Raw genomic sequence first — 23,646 nt, 5'->3', positions numbered from 1 at the left:
GCGATTAATATAACCTGTATTAATCGCATTGCGATTACAACTTAGATCTGAGTTCCTAATGGTTGTATTGCTAGAATATAACGAAGATTGAGAATATAGTGCTATATTCGTCAATTCTAGCAATACAACCATTAGGAACTCAGATCTAAGTTGTAATCGCAATGCGATTAATACAGGTTATATTAATCGCATTGCGATTCCAACTTAGATCTGAGTTCCTAATGGTTGTATTGCTAGAATTGACGAATATAGCACTATATTCTCAATCTTCGTTATATTCTAGCAATACAACCATTAGGAACTCAGATCTAAGTTGTAATCGCAATACGATTAATATAACCTGTATTAATCGCATTGCAATTACAACTTAGATCCAGTGGCGTTGCGAGGGGGGTGCGGTGGGTACGGGCTGCACCGGGTGACACCAGTCTGATGGGGTGTCACCCGCGGCCCGCCGGCGCAGGAGTTCTCACTCACAAGTTCAACTTCTAAACTTTGCAAGCAAGCAAGCACGTCGCACCGTCACGTGGTAAAGGGGGAAGGGGTGTGACTCACTGCAGCCTGGTGAGTGGTGGGGCGCCGCGGCAGCTGCCCTGCAGAAGTCTCTGGTGCCGGGAGGAGGAGGTAGGTAGAGCGGCTCTGACTTTATAGGCCAAATTATTTTAATAATACCCCAATAATAATAAGTTAATAACCTAACCCCATTCATAAATTACTGGTGGATTATTATAGAGACGGCCCCAGGCCAGGAGACATAAGGGGTTGGGTTGAACTGTGGGCTGGGGCCACCCGGCCACATTTACTAATCTTTGTTCAGGGGGGCCCTCATAAATATAGACCCACATGGTGTGGACTGGTCATTTTTACTAAGGAATATAGTTTAAACGTTTATGTGCAAAAAAGAAAATAAGAAGTCAGCTCCAATCAGATATCTGCGCATAGACCAAGACTCTATGCAGGGTCTATGCAGATATCTGATTGGAGCTGACTTAGTGACTTCTTTTTTTTCCCTCTTTATCTCTTTATTATGGCTTCGGGGGTGGGGTGGGGGGGCAGGGGTGACACCATTTTCTACCGCACCGGGTGACACCAGCCATAGCAACGCCAACCATTAGGAACCCAGCTCTAAGTTGAATTCGCAATGCGATTAATATAACCTGTATTAATCGCATTGCGATTACAACTTAGATCTAAGTTCCTAATGGTTGTATTGCTAGAATTGACGAATATAACGAATATAGCACTATATTCTCAATCTTCGTTATATTAGCAATACAACAACCATTAGGAATCCAGCTCTAAGTTGAATTCTCAATGCGATTAATATAACCTGTATTAATCGCATTGCGATTACAACTTAGTCAAATTTGTGACACTGCAGCTTCCGAATGAATCTAAAATGGATGCTGTCCAGGAGGTGGGAGGGTCTGGGAGGGAGGGTATGCTGCTGATTGGCTGGAATGTGTCTGCTGACTGTGAGGTACAGGGTCAAAGTTTACACAATGATGACGAATAGGGGGCGGACCGAACATCGCATATGTTCGCCCGCCGCGGCGAACGCGAACAAGCGATGTTCGCCGGGAACTATTCGCCGGCGAATAGTTCGGGATATCTCTAGTGAGGGTCTGATGCTGAGCTGACCCTCTAAAACATTAGGAGCGAGGGCAGCCTAATAAGCATGTTGATATGATGGAGGAGGAGGACGAGAAAAGGAAGATTGAACCATATACCCTTTTTCGTGGTGGAAGGGGATCATGGGAATACAGTGTATTTAATACACCATAAAAGCCACAATTAAAGTGCCTTTATGTTCAGCCGCTTTCCTCTGGTGGAGTAGAGAAGACAGGGGTAATCCAGGCCTTGTTCATTTTGATAAGAGTCAACCTGTCAGCATTTTCAGTTGACAGGCGGATGCGCTTATCAGTTATTATGCCCCCAGCAGCACTAAATACCTGCTCTGACAAAGCGCTGGTGGCAGGGCAGGCCAGCACCTCCAAGGCGTAGAGCGCCAGTTCGTTCCACGTGTCCAGCTTGGACACCCAATAGTTGTAAGGCACAGAGGGATCACTGAGGACGCTGACACGGTCTGCTACGTACTCCTTCACCATCTTCCAAAACTTTTCCCTCCTTGTAAGACTAGGCCGCACATCAGGGTGAGGGTGCTGGCGGGGTGTCATGAAACTGTCCCAGGCCTTGGATAGTGTTGCCCTGCCTCTGTAACACCCCAGAGTTGTGTTACGACAAGCCTCTACCCCGCTACTATCTGTTAAGAGCCTTTACCTTGTCATCTGATATGATTTTACATTATGTCATTCACAAGTGTGCATAAACCATGTTAAATGTAAACTATTGTCGTAAATTCCATGTTCACCAACAGGTGGCAGCAATGTGTTGGTAAGGAGCTAGGTTCAGTTTAGTACATCTAAGCTGGAATAGTTAATTCCAGCTTAGCTCCCCCTCTGTGGAGGTGTGGACTATTCCCACAGCCTACACGCTGGGTGGAGAAGGAAGTTAGTGAGGAGTGTAGCCCACCCCCTGCTAGGGGTAGGGTATGTGTGTTAGGAGCTCCCCGATATAGGGAACCAAGTGAGGATCTTGTCTCGACTGAGACATTGATCACAATCCCCAGCCTGTGCCCTGCAGCCTCAGTTGGATGAAGCAAGCAGACAACCTCCAGTTCCAGGAAGAAAGCATTCCCTGAGAATATAACTGTGAGTAAAGTCCAGAGACCCAGGAGAAGCCATATTCCTCCTCAGCTAGTCAGTCCCTATAAAGCAGAAGACATAAAGAAGTGCAGAAGATAAATTCCTGCCGAAGTATAGAGCTAACAAGCAGACGTCTTTTCCTGCAGGCTCCAGGTTTATAGAGCGGAAGATTTATTCCTGCCAACGATTGCTGAAAACCTGCTGGGACCTAAGACCAAAAAGCTGTTCCTTGCTTGGATGAAAGTTACCCTCAGTAAAGACGAGTTTGAACTTTACCAAAGGTCTGGATATCAATTTCTGCTGCAAAATTCCTCTATTACTCCTCCTATCACTACACTTTATTGCAAGTGAGCCAGGAGCCAGAAGTCCAGCCATACCCAGGTAGGAGACACCGTTGACACCATTATCATCACCACACAGAGACATTATAGGTCATCACACCACTCTGGCATTCCTAACCTGGAATGTGCATTATAACATATTGGAAGGGCCCTGTGATAGTACCCTGTGCATGCTGCAATAGGCGTCAATAAAATACAGAACATTAAACAACCCATATCCTGACCCACTGCATAAGTGGCATCAGCGTACCCGTTCCTGGTCACTGCAACTCTATTGGAACTGCTGTGTGTTTCCCTCATCTCCCCTCCTCGGTTGCCCAAGGAATTACTTACTCTGCCGCCAGCGTTGTCAGCTGGAAATTTTTGGAGCAATTTTTCTACAAGAACCTTCTGGTATTGCACCATTTTGCTAGTCCTCTTCACCATGAGAGATGAGAAGTTCTCTTTGAAGCGGGGGTCGAGAAGGGCAAACAACCAGTAATTAGTGTTGGCCAAAATGCGTATAACGCGAGGGTCACGAGAAAGGCAGTATAACATAAAGTCAGCCATGTGTGCCAGAGTCACTACAGACAAGACTTTGCTGTCCTCATCAGGAGGATGACTCCCAATCTCCTCATCCTCTTCCTCCTCTTCGGCCCATCCATGCTGAACAGATGGAATAAACCTGCTATGGGTACTACCCTCTGTAGCGGAGGCAACAGTCTCCTGCTCCCCCTCCTCCTCATCATCATCCAATTCGTGCTGAGAAGACGAACGGAGGCTGGTCTGGCTATCACCCTGTGTACTGTCTTTCCCCATTTCCACCTCTTCCACCTGCAAAGCGTCTGCTTTCATTGTGAGCAGCGAGCGTTTCAGTAGACACAGAAGTGGGATGGTTACGCTGATAACAGCGGCATCGCCGCTCACCATCTGTGTTGATTCCTCAAAGTTTCTTAAAACCTCACAGAGGTCAGACATCCATGCCCACTCATCGCTTTTATTCCACTACTGCTACTCATAAAGCCTGGCCAACATGTGGAACATGGAGTTCCAGGGAGTGCTCACGTCGCACAACAGTCAGTGAGCTGGCAATTGCAAGCGCTGCTGCAGCATTTGCCAAACAGGCGGCAGCTGTAGATGACTTTTGGAAATGGACACACACGCAGCGCACCTTCACCAGTAGCTCAGGCAAAATAGGGTAGGTTTTGAGAAACCACTGAACCACTAAGTTGAACACGTGGGCTCGGCATGGTATGTGTGTGAGCTTGCCGAGCTCCAAAGCCGCCACCAAGTTAAGGCCATTATCAGACACAACCATGCCTGGTTGTAGGTTGAGTGGCGAGAGCCACAGCTCAGTCTGGTCCCTTATACCCTGGCACAGCTCTGCGGCAGTGTGCTGTTTGTCACCTAAGCAAATTAGTTTCAGCACGGCCTGTTGCCACTTCCCCACTGCAGTGCTACATTGCTTCCAGCTACTGACTGATGGCTGACTGGTGCTGCAAGATGAGAATTCAGAGGTGGAAGTGGAGGAGGAGGTGGAGGAGGAGGAGGAGGAGAAGGGGGGTTGCAACCACTAATGTAGATGGTGACGGAAATCCTGATGGAAGTATGGCCCGCAATCCTTGTAGTTGGTAACACCTGTGCCATCCCAGGGTACGACTTGCTCCCGGCCTCCACAACGTTCACCCAGTGTGCCGTCAGGGAAATGTAGCATCCCTGGCCAAAAGCACTTGTCCATGTGTCAGTCGTTAAGTGGACCTTCCCAATAACTGCGTTGATCAGGGCACGGGTGATGTTACGGGACCCATGCTGGTGACGGCACACCGGAAAAAATTGTGGCGGCTGGGGACTAAGTAAAGAGGGACGGCCGCCGCCATCAGGCTGCGGAAAGCCTCAGTGTCCACAAGCCTTAATGGCAACATTTCCAGGGCCAGCAATTTGGAAAGGTGTGCATTTAGAGCTATGGCTTTATGAGTAGGTTGCTGGGTATTTGCACTTTCGTTCAAAGGCCTGGGGTATGGACATCTCTATGCTGCGCTGGGACACAGAAGTGGATGTGCTAGCTGATGGTGCTTGCAAAGGTCCAGGTGCATGGCGGGAGGCATCCGGGCCTGCGCCTTGGACAGGGGATTGGCCACCACGTAACAAAGGGGACGAGGAGGCAGTGGTGTGACCCGCAGACACTGATTGTGGACCCAGGCATTCAGCCCACCTATTAGTTTGCTTTGATGCCATGTGGTGGATCATTGCTAGTGTTCACGCCCCTGCTCATTTTGGTACTACACAGGTTGCAAATAACAATTCTTTTATCATCCGTACTTTCCTCAATAGAGCGCCAGACTGCGGAACACCTACCCTTTGGCAAGGGAGATTGCCACGAGGGTGTGCTCCGGGGAACAGTTGCGGGCCAGTTTGGTGTGGCCCGCCTTCTCCCTTTTGCCACCCCACTGCCTCTTCCAGGATGTTGCGGTGCTGCGGATCCCTCCCCCTCTGTACTGCTCAGCTTGCCACCTTCCCAGGTTGGGTCAGTGATTTCTTCGTCCACCACCTCCTCTTCCGCTTCCTTACTCTGTTCATCCTCCTGACTTGTTGACCTAACAAGAGCCTCACTTATTGACAACTGTGTCTCATCCTCATCATCAACCTCTTGAGAAACTAATTGCTGTTGACTTATTGGCAACTGTGTCTCATCATCATCATCCACCTCGTGAAACACTAATTGTCATTCCCCACCGTCATCTTCTTCTGACTGTGGATGCTCAAGAGTTTGGGAATCAGTGCACAAGATCTCATCATGTCCCTCTTCAAGCGGGCTTGGCTAGAGGCCCAAATCAAGGAATGGCGATGAAAAGAGGTTCTCGGAAGATCCGAGTGTGGGATCACTTGTTTGACAAGACTTGTTTGACAAGACTCTTCATGGTGGGAGGAAGGAGGATCAGGGTGAGGATTCTGTTGACCAGACTCTTGGCTACTGAGACTGGACTTTGTGGAAGACAGGGTGGTGCTTAACCGACTGGAAGCATTATCTGCTGCAATCCAACCGACCACCTGGTCGCACTGGTGTGACTTCGAGAGTGGTGTCCTGCGCCGCCCTGCAAACTGGGACATGAAGCTAGGTATCGTGTATGAGTGTGTTTCTTGTGCTCTGGCAGCATCAGCAGCATGGCCACTTCCCCGCCCCTTACTGCTCGCCTTGAGAATATTAAAAGGTATATATGCTTGCAAGTATGTCACATGTCCAGTAGCACAGGTTTTGTAAGTGTATGCTCAAATAAATAACACTGAATGTCACAGATATTTAGGATGCACAAACGTTAAACAGGAGATGTAGCACAGATAATGTTGCTGTCACCAGCGGCTAAGAAAAAATTACACTGAATGTCACAGATATTTAGGATGCGCAAACGTTATACAGGAGATGTAGCTCAGGTAATATCGCTGTCACCAGCGGCTAAGAAAAAATTACACTGAATGTCACAGATATTTAGGATACGCAAACGTTATACAGGAGATGTAGCACAGGTAATGTCGCTGTCACCAGCGGCAAAAAAATTACACTGAATGTCACAGATATTTAGGATGTGCAAATGTAACACAACAGATGTAGCAGAGGTTGTGTCACTGTCAGCAGCAGCCAAACAATTGCATGCAATTTAGTGCAGGTTGCGCTAATAATATATATTGCAGCCAAATAAAACAATAGTCCTTAAAAGGACTTTTGGGTCTCTAACACCTTTCAACACTAAACCCTCCCTAAAAAAAAACTACAATTCCTGTCCTTATACTATTTGTCCCTTCTGCTGCAGCTCTCCCTGACTAAGACTGAGCCGAACCACATGTCATCGGGTGCTGTATGACGTGTTTTCCGGCAAGCCAACCACTGTAATGCCAGTAACCAACATAGCTACGGCATTACAGTGAGTGCCAGTACTTCCCCACACGCTTATTGGCTGTGTAGCAGCCAACAAACGTGCGGGGAGGAGACTCGAGCATCGCGCTTGAACACACGCATGCTCACCCAACACTAGTAATTTCGTTTTTCTAACTGGGGCTGTATTATCTATGCATCTATCTATCTATCTATCTATCTATCTATCTATCTATCTATCTTATCTATCTGTCTTTATCTATCTATCTATCTATCTATCTATCTATCTATCTATCTATCTATCTCAATCATTTTTTAAATATTTGAAAGATTTCTGCATGTAGGGTTCTTCACCACATATTACTAAAACTATTGGAAGAAAGTTCTGGATGAAATATTGGTTTGTTCCTTTCATGCAGGAAAATATTGGATAATAAACGTTAGAGGTTCACAAAATCTTTATTTATTTAGAAGGCAATCAGAAATAATGAAGGGATTCTAGTGATCTTTGGAAAGGTTTTCAATACACACAGGAATCAGTCCAACAGCTGAATGCTAGATGCACAATTTATTGATGTTAACAATCAGAGAAAAGTACAGAGTCAAGTATTGGGCTGCTTTATCTCCATCCAGCTGCTATAAAATGAACAAACGGCAAGGTTTGACCTTTTATTTTATTGCTATGTTTGTGACCAGACTATAAAAGATGCTGTCTACTATTATATCTAATACCATATTATCGCAGGTCAGAGTATAAAATGTGCATAGTGCCAGAGTGTGACGACCTTCTGTGTGGACTATGGAATCTGGAAGCGCATGTGCCTTTGAGCTTTACTTCTTATTCTATTTGTGGGATTTGTTTCAGCTTTTCTTTTTACATTAGTATTTGCTGCACAATTGTTTTGCAATTTGGGTAAGGCAAAGTCAAGAAGAATTATTTACCTGGACTCCTCTATACTCTCTACACTGCACTTTTCTCTAACAGACAGGAGATGGCGCTGTCATTGTTCCCCCCAGCTATCTTATAGCATTTAAGGTAAATTTTGTGACCAATTTACCTTACGTGCAATACTGCCCAAAGATACAATTATACACTATCCATATAACACCACCATATAGTGGCCACATAACTGTATAAAGCCCTAAAGGGCAGCAATGATACTGTAATACAAGGCTAAAATAATAGTACCATACAATGTCACACCATTTAATACTCTCATGCAGAACCCACATAAATAATGCTTACAGCACCCATACGGTGAAAGTCCAAACATGTGGTGCCATTCAGAGCTCACACAGTGCCATGCAGTTTTTATATGGTATTTTGGTGCCCCTTCCATTTCATTGTCCTTGTTTTTTGGTTCTCATGTTTCATTTTTTTAGCAGAAGTAAAGTATTGCACACCCGTTACTAAACAGTTTATTTTGATTGCCGAATGTACATGTCTACTTCAAGGAATAGGGAAGTAGCCATCATTAGAGCCCTAACTCCATTTATACAAAAAATATCACCAATATTACAAAACTCTTGCAAATACACATATACCACACACATGCTTTAGTTTTATCTTTTAGACTCTAATCCTCTCTATTTTAGTGCTTGTATTTCCAAGGCATGCAACATCTGGGAACTAATTCCTCTTTCTGTCAAGGGCAGTCTAGGGGACTGCTCAGAATAAAAGCTATTATGTCTTTTACATGTATGGACAATGTGTTCACTAGAGATGGCCTTGCGGTTCGCCCGGCAGTCATTTTGCGGCGAACTTTGTGCATTCGCGATTCACCGAACATGCGAACATATGGCGATGTCCGCTGGCGCCATATTCTTTTGCATTGTGCTGAACTTTGACCCATGACACATCCATCAGGTGGGACAGGCCAGGTGAGATGTTTCAGCACATGGACACACCCCCACCCTATCAAAGAACCCGATCTGGAAGCCATTTTACATTCTGTGTTTTGCCAGTGTAGGGAGTGGTTGCTTTGTGGAGCAGGGACAGACTGTTAGGGACACCAAATGGCTAGCTAATAGGGCTACAAAAGTCCTTTTAAGGACTGGTATAGGTGTGCTATCGATAGGATTGATATACTGAGGGATGTGATATACTTATAATATACTTTCAAACATAGAAAGTATATTATAGTGCATTTGTATTGTGCAGCAGTTGTGTGCAGTTCTGCTGCGATACCGCAGCTATACACAGGTACAAGCACTATTGGAACAACTATTTGCAACGAGTATGATATACCTGTTGCCCCCCAAAAAACTGATTGAGGGGTGTAATATACCTTCTTCACACAAAATACTATATACCTTTGCCCCAAATAAACAGGGTGGTGTGATGTAACTGTTGTGGCAAAAAAACAATTGAGGGGTGCGATATACCTGCTTCCACAAAATACAGATTAAGGCGTTTGATATACCTGCTTCCACAAAATACTGATTGAGGGCTGCGATATACCTGTTTCCACAAAATACTGATTAAGGGGTTTGATATACCTGCTTCCACAAAATATTGATTAAGGGGTTTGATATACCTGCTTCCACAAAATACAGATTAAGGGGTTCGATATACCTGTTTCCACCAAATACTGATTGAGGCCTGCAATATACCTGCTTCCACAAAATACTGATTAAGGGGTTTGATATACCTGCTTCCACCAAATATTGATTAAAGCCTGCAATATACCTTCTTCCACAAATACTGCTCTTCTCTAGGGACTTAAGCACAGGGTCATTATACAAAAATGACAGGCAGAGGAAGAGGCAGGCCGTTCCGCATAGGTGGTAGGGGTCGGGCAGGTGCACCAGGCCGGAGCCTAAGTGGGAAGTTGGAGAAGGCGCGTGCGATTACTTCAAAGGGCGCACCAGAGTTGGTTGAGTGGCTCACTCACCCTTCCCCTTCTGCACCCTCTTCATTCTCTGTATCTGCACCCTGCTCACTCTCTGCTGTGTGCACCCCCAAATACACCACCACCACTATAGCACCTCCACTCGAGTCAGGTGGAATTATTTTCCCACCAATTCCCAGACCTTACCGATGCGCAGCCATTCTTGACATCGGATGAGGAAGAGGAGGTAGTAACGGCCGCTACCCGGTCTGACGACAGTACCAAGATCAGCCCAGGGAGGGAGGTCCCCGCTGTTGCTGCCTACTCCGAGAACTCAAAAGTCAGTGGTGGTGAAGGTGACGATGATGACGTGTCAATGGACGTCACGTGGGTGCCCACAAGAGAGGAAGAGGAGGGGAGTTCAGAAGGAGAGATGGAGCAGCAGAGAGGGAGGAGAAGAATGAGAAGCAGGCAGAGCTCACAGGGCACAGGAGACAAAAAGCAGACTGCAAATGTATCTGGAGCGAGCTACCCACCATGCACGGTCACTTCTGGCGCTCTCAGGATGCCGACACATGGCTCCGCAATGTGGGCTTTTTTTAACGTGTCAGCTGCTGACAATAGTGTTGCCATCTGCAGCCTGTACTGTCAATGCATAAGTCACGGTAAGCCCAACACTCACCAAGGGATGACCGCCTTAAGAAGGCACCTGACCTCCTATCACCGAGGCCAGTGGGAGCAACGCAGTCAGAACTCACAAAGCCACAATCCCGGCGCTCCACATCCTGCCATTTCTCCTTCTCCTCTCTCCTTCCATTTGTCCTCCACTCCACCTTCCACCGTGCCGTTGTCGCGTTCATCTGGCAGAAGGCAGGATTCCGTGGCCAAAATGTTTGAGCGTGAACAGTTGATGACGCCGGATAACTCTCTTGCTCAACAGCTGACCGCTGGCTTGTTGGAATTGCTAGCCCGCCAACTACTGCCATATAAACTGGTGGACTCGGAGGCCTTTAGAAAATTTGTGGCCATTGGCACACCGCAATGGAAGGTCCCCAGAAGGGCATCCCAGAGCTATATGGCCACGTTCAGCGGCAAGTGAATATATCTCTGGCACACAGTGTCGGTGGCAAGATAGATCTGACCACAGACACGTGGTCGAGCAAACATAGGCAGGGAAGGTACATAACTTTTACTGCCCACTGGATGAACCTTCTGACGGCTGTCAAGCATGTAACCCGTGGCTCCCGTGTGGATTTGGTGTTACTGCCACAGATTGCATTCAGGCCTGCCTCTTCTCCTCCTACTTCATACTCCGTCTCCTCCTCAGCTGACTCCTCCTTTTCCATTGCTACCACCTCTTCCACTGCGCCCCCAAGCTCCCCAGAACCTATTTGACGTCCCAGGTGAGATGTTGCCTTGTTGTGCTGCAGCTGTTGTGCCTGGAAGCCAAGAGCCACACCCGTCCTGCACTGCTTTCTGCTCTGCGGTCACAGACCGATCAGTTTCTATCCCCACTCAATTTGACAGTTGGTAAAGTGGTGTGCGACAACAGTGCCAATCTGCTGAGCGCGCTGAAACAGGGCAAAATGACACAAGTGCCATGCATGGCACACGTCCTGAACTTAGTCGTGCAGCGATTCGTTGCCAAATACCCCTGGGTCCAGAACGTCTTGCGGCAGGCCAGGAAAATCTCTGGCCATTTTAGAAGATCTTACACGGCCATGGCTCGCCTTGCTGACGTTCAGCGGCGACACCACTTGCCCGTCAGACGTCTGATTTGTGACAGCTTGACGCGCTGGAACTTCACCTTGTATATGCTTGATAGGCTGCTCCAGCAGCAACGTGCCGTTAACGACTAACTGTGTGAACTCTGCAACAGGACAGGTTCTGGGGAGCTTGGTTTCTTTTCACCGCGCCAGTGGCTGCTTATGCGCGAAGCATGCAGACTTCTGCGGCCATTTGATGAGATCACCAAACTGGTCAGTCGCAGCAGGGGCGCCATCAGTGACATCGTACCTTATGCCTTCTTTATATAACGTGCATTGTGTCGTGTCATTGATCAAGCCATCGAGGAGCAGGAAGATGAGGAAGTCGCAATGCTGAATGAATTCCCAGGAGGGCTACTCCATCTGAGACAAGTCAGTGGGAGTCTGAAGAGGAGTTAGAGGAGGATGGTGGCTGGGGGGAGGAGGAGGAGGAGGAGCAAGAAGAACAGGCTTTAAGGGGCACTTTAAACGTTTCAGGGATCCCTGGTGTTGTCCGTGGCTGGGAGACGAGAGCAGGGACGACATTCTTCTGGGCGATGAGCAGGAGCCAGGGCGCTCCACTGCTTCCAATTAAGTGCAAATGATGGCCTTCATGCTCCAGTGTTTGAAGAGGGACCTCCGTATAAAAAGCATAAAAGGCAAGAACCAGTACTGGGTGGCAATGTACTTAGACCCCCTGTACAAACATAAAATGGCAGACATGTTACCAGCATAACAGAGGGCTGGCAGAATGCAGCATTTCCAGGCCTTTCTGCGAGAGATACTGCATTCTGCTGTTGCGGGCGCAGAGGAATTTCCACCCACAGCAAAACAGTTGCGGGTATCAATCGTACCGCGACTGCAAGAAGAGGGTGGTTTGAAGATGTGTTGGTCACTTCGGATATGAGATCATTCTTTCAATGAGATCAACCATCGAGAGCCGCCCTCCGGATCCAGCCTCAGGGAACGCCTAGACCGACAGGTGTCCGACTACATCCAGTTAATGGGCGATGTGGACACTCTGAGAAGCGAGGAACCCCTTGATTACTGGGTGTGCAGGCTTGACCTGTGGCCAGAGCTGGCACAATTTGTCATGGAACTCTTGACTTGCCCCTCGTCGAGTGTCCTGTCCGAAAGCGCACTCGCCTGGCTTACGACAGTGTGGACTACCTCACATTTCTAAAAATTAATGAGGAATGGATCTCGGAGGAATTCACCTGTGATGACCACATGTAATTGAATTTGCTCATGCCAGCCCACACATATCCACCACCACCCAGAACAAAGAATGGTCCTTGTCTTATGTATATACAGCGGCATAAAAGGCCTTTTCTCTCAGGTAAATGCCAAATTTTTGGGGCCTATACTGGCCTACTGTAAAATTTGTATCCAGTGTCCGCCTAATGTACCTCCAGCCACAAAATCACTTGTTTTTTTCTGTCAGGTGAATGCCTAATTTTTGGAGCCTGTACTCCAGTGGCCTACAGCAAAATTTTTGTCTAGTGACCGCCTAATGTACTTCAAGCCACATTATCACAAGTTCTTTTCTGTCAGGTGAATGCCTAATTTTTGGAGCCTGTACTCCAGTGGCCTACAGCAAAATTTTTGTCTAGTGACCGCCTAATGTACCTCCAGCCACATCATCACAAGTTCTTTTCTGTCAGGTGAATGCCTAATTTTTGGGGCCTGTTCTTCCGTGGCCTAAAATAAAAATTTTCTAGGCTCCAGCAGGGAACATTTTTGAGAGTTTCCCTTTAAGACGCATAAAAATGGCCCCTGATTAAAATACATATTTTTTGTGGGAATTTTTGCCAATGATCCCCCTCTGGTATGTCACTGTCCATGTTGTGGGACTATTTGTGCACAAGGTTTTTCAGGTTCGCCTGCCATTAAAGTCAATGGGGCCCGCCGCAAATGCGCGGTTCGCGAACATTTGATGTTTGTCCATCACTAGTGATCACCACAAGAATAGTCACTGACAGAAGGCAAGGAGGAGGCAGAACATGCAGAAGTGATGTCTTGAGTGCAAATACATACTTAGGGCTCATGCACAAGACCATATTCTGTATTTTGCGGAATGAAACAGATGGCCCCTAATAGAACAGTTCTATCCTTGTCCATAATTCTGACAATAATAGGACATGTTATAATTTTTTGTGAAACGGACAGACGGAAACGGAATGCACACAGAGTAACTTCTGTTTTTTTTTTTTTTTGCGGGCCCATTGAAATGAATGGTTCATCATACGGTCCGCAAAAAAATGGAAGGGACACGGAAAGAAAATACGTTTGTGTGCATGAGCCCTTATTGTGAGATAATACTGAAAAGTAGAGTAATAGAGATTAAAGGCTCATGCACACGATCCCCCCAAAAAAGATAACGTCCGTATTCATTCCGCATTTTGCAGAAAAGAACAGCTGGCCCCTAATAGAACAGTCCTATCCTTGTCAGTAATGCGGACAATAAAAGGATATGTTCTATTTTTTTTTTTTGCAGAACGGACATGCACACATTTTTTTTTTTTTTTGCAGCCCCATTGAAGTGAATGTTTCCGCATATGAGCCGCAAATTTTTTTTTAAAAAACTGAATGGACACAAACAAAAAATAAGTTAATGTACATGAGCCCTAAATGTAATTTTGTATGATTAATGGGAATGGCAATATATTTTAGGGACATGTAAGGGCACCTCTTTATTACTGTATGCAGAAAATTTATAAAAACACCTTAGAAATGTATATTAAACTGCTCATAGACACTGTCTCCCACACTCTTCATCTTTCAATAGAGTCACTTGTCTATGTGCACTGCACTTAGTAATGGAAGTTTTAAAAGTTTATTCTGTGTATTGGCAAAAGTTCTTTGGGGCAAATGTAAGAGCTCTGCTCTCTAGAATTCTGGCTTTGGATGTCACAAAGTTAGGGCTGTGTGATTTTTTTTTTTTTAGCTTATTTCTGCAAACATCTTGTGACATTTTGCATTTTTACACCATTATCTCCAGTTTTAAAAAAATGGGTGGAAAAGTGGGCATGGTTGGGCTTGTTTCACACTTACGTTTGCCGATCTGGTAGGCTGTTCTGGCTGGGGAACCGGCAATGCCGGACACTGTCAGTCTTATGGTCAATCTTACTCCAATAGAGGGGTGGTGTAGAAAGAGTTGTAACATCTCAAGACAGAAGCGTCACTTACAGAGGCACCAAATATATAAAAACGTGGTGAAACATTTGATACATTTGGTACAAATTAAAGCAACGCAGACTCCTTTAAAACTGGCTTTTCATGAAAATTTTCCCCTGACTTCTCATACATTCCCATAAAACAATCTACCTAGTGAAATCCTCAATGATTAGGTGACAGACCTAATCAGCAGAGGGGAGTTTCGGAGTCATACACCAAAAAATTTTTGTACTGAGAACAAATTACAGGAAACATATTGTACATTCAGTTTATCTCTGGAATTCGGGACCTCCACCAATGTGACCTTCTGACATAACAAAAATACCACTTTAAGCAGTTTGTGTTCATCTATTACTACTATAACATGACAGCTAGAGACATCGTATGAACTTAAAACTGATACTGAACCATTACATGTCAAACATGCCAGACACAGAAGAGAGTTTAAGGTCCAGCTCGAGTGTCCTTTACTAAGTAACGCAAGCAAAACGTGGAGGCAATTAAAGGATTTCATCATCTCTCTTGTCGCCAGGGAGGGATCTGCTGCTGAGTAATTAAGAAACAATCCAGCTCCATAAAGTCTAAAGATGAGCAGAGTATTCCACCAGATTTCGATAGTTAACTATTGTACAGCCACACTAGTTTTTTGAATAATGTTTCAAAAGTATGTGTTAGGTTGGATTTGTAAACATAGTATCAAGCTCTCCATACACAAGAATGGTCATCCACCTCACAGTTATGTCTGCCAACGCCCCCAACTATGTATGTGGATCTGGACTGGCCGCATGTGCATGTCTATTTGCAATAAGCTGCTGCAGACACCACTGGTAGTGGCAAAGAATCAGGTTATACTGTCTTTAAATCTAACATGCCCAATCCATACATCCCCTGATGCCTGAACTTGGGTTGCTCCCGTATACAAAAGGTAGCCTATCAATCCTGATGAAATCATTATATAATATTGAATTGCGGCACTCAGATTGTTTATTTGCACTTATTGGTAATTTATTGATACAAAGGTCATGATCCAGTTACATAATTCATCACAGGTAATGATAGAAACCACTCTTTTGGTATTGACGGTGACCAGACGTTTCGGTCCTCGCGGACCTTCTTCGGCAGTCAATTGGTCTGTCTTGGCAGTGGGAATTATTGACGGACTGGATCACTGGACCTGCCTACAACATGGGGCCACTTTTAGGTTTATTTTCACGGCCAGTATAAGCTCCCAGTTCACTTCTGTCTAAATAACAGGCTAAATCCTGGAGAATGTGTCACTAGGACTCATGGAGAATTACAAAAGGGAAATTCTTAGTCTCTTAGTGCATCTAACAGATCCCCTGAGGTGCAAGGGTCTGTCCTGGTGACAGCTTCTTTTTATCATCATGATCACTATTGTGGTTATATTAAGTGGAGTACTGTGTACAATTCTGGGCTTCTGTAAATAAGGCAGACCAGGCATGGGATTCAGCCAGTTCCCTCCAGTTCTCCAGATCCGGCAGTTAAAATAACAACTGGATCAGAGAACCGTGTTACCGGCTGAGTCCCGATCAGGTGCTCTGGCGGAGGCAGGGCAGCTGGAGATGTTCACTTCCATTGCTTTGTGCACCACTGATAGTTTAGCTCTTTAGTTGGGTGGTATGCGTGTGTAGTGTATTTATGTATGTGTACCATGTATATGGTGTATTTATGTGTATGTGTGTTGCATATATATGGTGTACGTATATGTAAACATGTGTCGTGACGCCACGTGTCCACCATTGAGTAGGGAATCTGTTGTTAAAAATTTTAATCCCACCCCTGAGGCAGACATATCAGAGCTGGAGAGGGTTCAGAGGAGGGCAACTAAAGCAATAACTGGAATGGGAGAACTACACTACCCAGAAATATTATCAAAATTATGGCTATTCACTTTAGAAATAAGATGACTGAGGGGAGATCTAATTACTATGTATAAATATATCAGGGGTCAGTACAGAGATCTATCCCACCATCTATTTATCCCCAGGACTGTGACTGTGACGAGAGGACATCCTCTGCGTCTGGAGGAAAGAAGGTTTGTACACAAACATAGAAAAGGATTCTTTACGGTAAGAGCAGTGAGACTATGGAACTCTCTACCTGAGGAGGTGGCGATGGTGAGTACAATAAAGGAATTCAAGAGGGGCCTGGATGTATTTCTGGAGTGTAATAATATTACAGGCTATAGCTACTAGAGAGGGGTCGTTGATCCAGGGAGTTATTCTGATTGCCTTATTGGAGTCGGGAAGGAATTTTTTTCCCTAAAATGAGGGAAATGGCTTGTACCTCACAGGGTTTTGTTTTTTTTGCCTTCCTCTGGATCAACTTGCAGAATACAAGGCTGAACTGGATGGTCAGATGTCTTTTTTCAGCCTTTTAAACTATTTTACTATGTTACTAAGTGCTAAACAAATGGCATCTCCAATCCTGCGTGGTACCATTACTGCCAATTTCAGCTTGACTCCTGCGGGCAATTGCCGGACCATGTGCCTTGGGCTATCATAAGGAATGTTGCAGTGTGTAGACTACCTCCAGTCTCAAATATATTTTTCGTTCAATGTATCACAACAACTCATGGACACAGTGGGGGAGATTTAGAATGTTTTTAAAGGGGTCCTGGGATTTTTGATATTGATGGGCTATCCTCAGCATAGGTCAACAATATCTGATTGGCTGGGCTATGACTCCCGCCACTCCCGCCAATCAGCTGTATGAAGAAGATGCTGTGCTCCATGAGCGCTTAGGCTTCTTCTGAGGCCATGTGATGTCACGTTCTTCGGTCACATGGCCTAGGCGCAGCTCAGTCCCTTCAAGTGAATGGAGCTGAGCTGCAATACCAAGCACAGCCATAATACAATGGACAGCACAGTGCTTGGTGAGCTGTAAGGAGGCCGTGGCGCTCACCATAGTTCTGGTGAGTACCACACCTTCCTCATATAATTGATCTGTGGGCGTGATGTGAGTCGGACCTCCACCAATCTCATATTGATGACATATCCTGAGGACAGACCATTCATATGAAAATCCCAGAGTAAATGTAGCTGAAATCTACATCAGCAACTCACACACACAGAAGTTTATTCCAGTAGACTTTTCACTAAGACTGGCATAGGAAACGCCAGTCTTAGGAAATCCCCCCCCCCCCCATTTGGTCCTGAAGATCTGCTCTCAGAGACAGAATTCATGAGAACCTCTACTACAAAGAATGATCTCATCATGCGCTTGTTTCACATAACTCATTTAGAAAAACCCTGAGACCCTGGGTGTTCTCGAGTATGTTCTTTGTCTTTCTGCTATAGATAACTATGGAATGTATGGACAACTTATGAGTCAAGTAGCGACATACAGTATGTTGTGTGAATCATTTTTTACTATTTGCTTTGGAATGATACTGATTAGATTGCTGATTCATAAAAAAAAATGCACAATTTATTAGATCCCACTGTAGAATACAGGATGTTTTGTTGGTAGATGTGAAAAGTCAGTGTACTATTAAAATTTTACATGGAAACTCCTTGTCAGGGTGTTGAACATTGTCAGACTGTGTATGGACACATGTCCAACTGGTAACACCTGGTAACACCCAGTTGTCAATTTTTTTCCGCATCTCTTTGTCCACCTTGCTTGGGTGGACGCACATGCTCAGCTGTGATAGGGAGACAGCTGCAACAGAAAACACCCCCTGAGTTATAGCAGAAAGGACACACCCCTACATTTTCTAAAAATGTACACATATGCTAAACGTTTAAATGGCTTCTGTCAACCCCCAAAAGTAATTTTTCATTTTTGGGCTAATTAAAATCCTTATAGTGCGATTATTCAATATATAGTGCTCTTACCTTTTTCTGTGGCTTAGTTTCTTAAAAAAACACACTTTTATAATATGTTAATTACCTCGCTACCAGCAAGTAGGGCGGTTACTTGCTGGTAGCCGCCGCATCCTCCTTTCAAAAAAATGCCCCCTCCTCCTGTTGATTGACAGGGCCAGAGAGCGCTCTCCTCCTCCGGCTGGCCCTGTCTGCAATTCAAATCCTGCGCCTAGCATTAAAAAAGTGAGGAGGTTCTGGATATAAGAGCTTAAGTGTTCTTCAGTTAGATGGTAACTATAATGTATAACATTCTGCTCATCTATAAATGTATATGAGATGGATGTAAGGTGTTTCTATTCATACACGAGATGTAATGTGACTTGAACATGGGTACAGCTTCACCCTAAACACAGTTTGTCAGGAAGTAAAAATACTGTTTGCCTTTGTTAAAGGGCTTCTGTCACCCCCCAAAAGTAATTTTTCATTTTTGGGCTAATTAAAATCCTTATAGTGCGATTATTCAATATATAGTGATTTTACCTTTATCTGTGGCTTAGTTTCTTTAAGAACCGGACTTTTATAATATGTTAATTACCTCGCTACCAGCAAGTAGGGCGGTTGCTTGCTGGTAGCCGCCGCATCCTCCTTTCAAAAAACCACCCCCTCCTCCTGTTGATTGACAGGGCCAGCGAGCGCACTCCTCCTCCGGCTGGCCCTGTCTTCAAAACCCGCGCCTGTCCCCATTCGGCGCAGGCGCTCTGAGAGAAGGACGCTCGCCTCCTCAGCACTCCCTCAGTGCACCTGCACCGATGACGTCTTCTCTTTCGGGTTTAGAGGTGACGTCATCGGCGCAGGCCCACTGAGGGAGTGCTGAGGAGGCGAGCGTCCTTCTCTCAGAGTGCCTGCGCCGAATGAAGACAGGCGCGGGTTTTGAATTGCAGACAGGGCCAGCCGGAGGAGGAGTGCGCTCGCTGGCCCTGTCAATCAACAGGAGGAGGGGGTGGTTTTTTGAAAGGAGGATGCGGCGGCTACCAGCAAGCAACCGCCCTACTTGCTGGTAGCGAGGTAATTAACATATTATAAAAGTCCGGTTTTTAAAGAAACTAAGCCACAGATAAAGGTAAAATCACTATATATTGAATAATCGCACTAAAAGGATTTTAATTAGCCCAAAAATGAAAAATTACTTTTGGGGGGTGACAGAAGCCCTTTAACAATGGCAAACAGTATTTTTACTTCCTGACAAACTGTGTTTAGGGTGAAGCTGTACCCATGTTCAAGTCACATTACATCTCGTGTATGAATAGAAACACCTTACATCCATCTCATATACATTTATAGATGAGCAGAATGTTATACATTATAGTTACCATCTAACTGAAGAACATGTAAGCTCTTATAGCCAGAACCTCCTCACTTTTTTAATGCTAATCCGTGTTTCCATGTTTGTCATTTTGTAAGTTTGCTGCTAGATCAGTAGTTCTATTATTATATATAATTACTGATATTTTCCCATGTATGCCCCTCTGACTATTATTCATCAACCTATATTAATCTCCACATATTTTAAAATAATACAAGAGAATATATATATATATATATATATATATATATATATAGTGTGTATATAGGCAGATAGATATATACAGTAGATATAGTAATTTTAGCATTGCAGACTTTTACTTTCTGAAGCAACACACTGAGCTTTCCTGGAAGGTGTAGGCAACATTCTTACCTATTCATGACCAGCAGTTGGTATGTATATGCTGCTGCCATAGGTTGCTGTTAGGCTTGCAAGCAGATTCCTTCTGATGCTGTAAACAGCCCCTCTTGCTGGCAGGAACATACAATCATTTACAAATCTGTTAAAAAAAAGTTTCCCCCAAAAAACTTCTACAGTCTTCTAAAGTCAGAAAAGGGGTCGTGTAAAAGGGCCTCTCGAGAAGCAGGCCTGGATTACAAGAAAAGTATTTCCTGCCTTGAAGAAATATGCATGTATGAAAAGAACGGGTAAGATGGAAAAACTAGAAACTAAAAATGGAATCTGTGAAAAGAAAATAAGAAGAGGAAAAATCTTCACTGCTGAGTCCAGAGGTTTGATTTAGGAGACTGTGGTGCTCACGCCTACGAGTCTGACACAGCTTCAACAGAAAGAAAATATCTCCCAGTATTTCTGCCGTCCACTGCTTTATTAAACAGATATAACACAATGACCTAGTGTGATGAGAATGCAACTCACACTGTAGAAATATTCAGCATGTATCATCTATCTATCTAGTTCTACGTTTATATGCATATATAATTGTCATGGTAGCTTGCACCTGCTATTTACCTGGAGGTGCTGGTCCATTCTTCTATCTATCTATCTATCTATCTATCTATCTATCTATCTGTCTATCTTCTATCTATCTATCTTCTATCTATCTATCTATCTATCTATCTATCTATCTATCTATCTATCTATCTATCTATCTATCTATCTCCTATCTATCTTCTATCTATCTATCTTCTATCTATCTATCTATCTATCTATCTATCTATCTATCTATCTATCTCATATCTATCTATCTATCTATCTATCTATCTATCTATCTATCTATCTATCTATCTATCATCTCACTCTGTCTATTATCTACTATCTATCTATCTATCTATCTATCTATCTATCTATAAATCAATTATCTCTCTCTATTATCTACCTTCTATCTATCTATCTATCTATCTATCTATCTATCTATCTCTCATAGAAAATAGAGGTATAATGAGCAGCACCGCAGTATTTTTGTGGAGATGAAGTGCCAGCGGCTGAAGAGGCGATCCACCAACTATACAAAACAAAATAGAAGAAAATCCACGGCACCTCCAAAAAATGAGCGTTTATTCAACAGAAAGCCATCTCTATCTTATATATATATATAATTTTCATATCTATCTATCTATCTATCTATCTATCTATCTATCTATCTATTAGTCATCTCTCTCTGTATATTATCTGCTATCTAGCTATCTATCTACACACATACAGACTTATTTGAGCTAAAAGTGTCATTTACCGGTAGATCACCATACTGATTGTCCGCCCCTGTAAAAGGGCACTCACTACGTTCATCTAGGAAATTTACCAACAGTCCTACTGAATGTAATACCAGAGATAAACTGTGATTTATCAAATGAAATACTAAGCTTTGCAATATTAACAAACTTAGTTCTGCTACTTAGTCCACTAACGTACTGTAAACACAAATGCTAAATTATAGTAAAAGTCATTTAACGTATTGGCATATATCTTTACCTTTTGAATTAAGTTGTACGGGTCTTGAAGCACACTAACTCTGGCCACTATCTTCATAAAGGTCCCATAAGAATTGTGCTGACATCTTCCCAGTCACGTAATATGTGCTGGGAGTTTACAGGATAGCCTCTCTGTCTTCGGGCTTTGTAGAACTGTCAAGCATTATTTTTCCCCCCTTCTGTCTCCGTAGAATGACTTCCTTTTGACTGCTCTGGTCTAGGCTGAGAACTTGGATCCTCATTTGGTTTTGATTAAATCCAGACAGGCTGCTTAGAGGTTCAGATGTAAGCAAAAAAAAAAGAAAGACATGGCACGTAGGAATATAACCACCGGATTGATTCGATAATTACTGTAGCAAAATCTGGTATCTGCTAGACTGATAATATAATAAACTTATTTCTTCGGTGTGTATATTGGCAAAGTTCAGATTTGTTGGTTTGCTGCTGATCCAAGCAAATTTTAAAAGGCAAGTTTATTTTTTCGTATTACAGTATATAATCTGATTCCATATGAAGATACAGGGGTTCTCAAAGAAACTTTTTTAGTTTTATAACCTGTCAATTAGACAGGTTATAAATGCTGGGACCTACAGTGCGAAAGAGAAGCCCTGTTTATAGCTAAAGAGCAGGAGGAGCTTGTGCTGTTCCTCTCCATAGATTTGAATTAGCTCTTAGGTCTTGCATTTTGTGTCATGGTAAAAAGGCAGAGAACGTGTCATCTGTGAACATAACCTTAAAGTTTTATTTGCTTAAAAGAGGCAGAAATGTAATAAAGGGTGCACAAAAAATTAGAGATGAGCAAATTGATTTTAAATGAATCCGTTTTGTTACAAATTTCACAAAATTTCATCCGTCAAATGAAATTACAGATATTTTTTATTAGTTTTGGAAGAATCACGCAAAAAACAGCAACCGGCGTCATTTTTTACTGTGAATATTGTCAGGGAAAACCATGAAGGAGGAAGAAGATGGAAGATCCCATAAAAATGGGAGAAAGTGGGGAAGCAGCTTGCCCTAATTGGCAAAGAGTCTGATAAATAGCCTGGATCAGCCAATCAGGGGCAGAATTGAGCAAAGGTCCTTTGCTGAGAACATTATTTCTGTGTTCAATTTCTGGAAGGATGTGTCAGTGTTTGACAAAAAGCTACTAGAGCCACAAGCAATTAATGTAGTGTGATTGGGACACTATATGGAGAGAACAGGGAGAGAATAGGGAGATATAATTGGGTAGATTTTAAGGAATTTGATCAGGGAGAGCTTTAGGAGAAGCTTTGATCGAGTGAGGAGCTGGTCACCCAGTTGTGTGCTGTCAGCTAGTTCTGTATTACAAAACTTCCTGCATAAGAACATCTGGATATGAACGGACAGATGAGCAATTGCGCATGTTTTTTTTCTTCTAAAAGCCATTAGTGCATTATACCGGTGTTATTAAACATTTTGCATATTGCTGCAAGCTAACGAGTGTTTACAGCGAAGGCAATACAGCAATAACATCATTTTTATATCTGTGGGGTATAATTAAACTCGTAGCATATTGCTGCAAAATAGGTAGTTACAGCAAAAGCAATACTGCAATAACACCATTTTTATACTTGTGACGTGTTATTAAATGTGTTGCATATCACTGAAAGATAACAGCTAGTTACAGGAATAACGACATTTTTATAACTGTAATATTAAAGGCATAATTCAAAGACACTTTACTGCAAATATTGCACTGTTGCATTCGTGTTGGTGGATGCATTACTGCATCAGACCATGTAGTTTAAAGACAAATTACTAGAAAAATTGCATTGTTATAGTCGTGATATTGAACACATAGGGGGTCACTATCAAATCACATATATGTCTGTTTTGTGGTCTAAAAATGTCTCAAGTC

General features: G+C 43.8%; 1 protein-coding gene across 3 annotated transcripts in view; it reads right to left on the bottom strand.

Annotated features, from left to right (window-relative positions):
- Positions 1-21,908, bottom strand: part of DLC1 (DLC1 Rho GTPase activating protein) — a 590,258-nt gene extending 568,350 nt beyond the window's left edge. The window contains exon 1 of one of the 3 annotated variants that reach the window (XR_005776381.1): positions 21,769-21,908. The gene's annotated coding sequence lies outside the window, so the exon portion shown is untranslated. Of the gene's footprint in view, positions 1-20,211; positions 20,511-21,768 lie in introns of those variants that run through there. The other 2 variants (XM_040418808.1, XM_040418809.1) reach the window with 2 other exon arrangements.
- Between the last annotated feature and the right edge of the window lie 1,738 nt (positions 21,909-23,646).

The sequence above is a fragment of the Bufo bufo genome, chromosome 2 (genome assembly GCF_905171765.1).
Source record: "Bufo bufo chromosome 2, aBufBuf1.1, whole genome shotgun sequence".
Classification (NCBI taxonomy): domain Eukaryota; kingdom Metazoa; phylum Chordata; class Amphibia; order Anura; family Bufonidae; genus Bufo; species Bufo bufo.
This window is presented reverse-complemented; position numbering and strand designations above follow the sequence as displayed.